This window comes from Cavia porcellus, unplaced genomic scaffold (genome assembly GCF_034190915.1).
Source record: "Cavia porcellus strain 051 isolate PalLab524CR breed Dunkin Hartley unplaced genomic scaffold, mCavPor4.1 scaffold_18, whole genome shotgun sequence".
In the NCBI taxonomy this organism is placed as follows: domain Eukaryota; kingdom Metazoa; phylum Chordata; class Mammalia; order Rodentia; family Caviidae; genus Cavia; species Cavia porcellus.
The window spans coordinates 18,825,856-18,826,512 of record NW_026947501.1 but is presented as its reverse complement, the minus strand read 5'-3'; the positions used below and the strand labels follow the sequence as shown (position 1 = coordinate 18,826,512).

At 44.6% G+C, this 657-nt stretch overlaps 1 non-coding gene across 1 annotated transcript; it reads right to left on the bottom strand.

Annotated features, from left to right (window-relative positions):
• Positions 1 to 217: 217 nt before the first annotated feature.
• Positions 218 to 353, bottom strand: LOC111756079 (small nucleolar RNA SNORA2/SNORA34 family). The gene has a single exon (XR_002790576.1). It is a non-coding gene; the product is annotated as a small nucleolar RNA SNORA2/SNORA34 family (small nucleolar RNA).
• Positions 354 to 657: the final 304 nt, after the last annotated feature.

Sequence of the window (657 nt, the reverse complement as noted above, 5' to 3'; positions counted from 1 at the left end):
ACCATGGCGCGGGTCCCAGTAAATGGGCTGGAGGCTCCCATCCTGTGTGGCCGTTGCTGGCCAGTCTCAGAGCCGCTCTCCGGGAGGGGAGGAGTTGCTTGGTTTCCTGACGGTCCAGGTCCCAGCATGGCACAGGTCCCAGTTAACTGGTGGCTCCTGTCCTAGGCCACTGCAGCCTGTCACTCTCACAGCCCCTCATCAGGGGAGGAGGGGTTGCTTCAAGCTGTTTCTAATGAATTGACCATTTCACTGCCCAAGTTCTGAAATGGCCAACAGACCATAGAAAGACATCTCTTTAGGCTCCTGCTTGAAACCAGCAGCGTCAGGAAGCTGCTGGCCTTGATTCGGGCCAGAATACTGAATTTTGTTGACCACTTGTAGACCTAGTAATTTTGCTATACATTAATGGAATTATAAATTTATATAAAACCCTTTGAAAGGATAATTTGGAAATACTTATCCAAATTCTCTGGAAAGCAGAAACAACATTTTAGTGGTAAGAGGTAGAATAGGTAAGAATAGAACAGAGAGGAAACCGCAGGTACAAAAGTCTAAACAGGGTCAAATTAAATTAATTAAGTGACTGCTTACATATTGAAGAAACTGTCAGAAATTACTAGGGACACATAAAAACAGATAAATGATTCAATTTAGAAT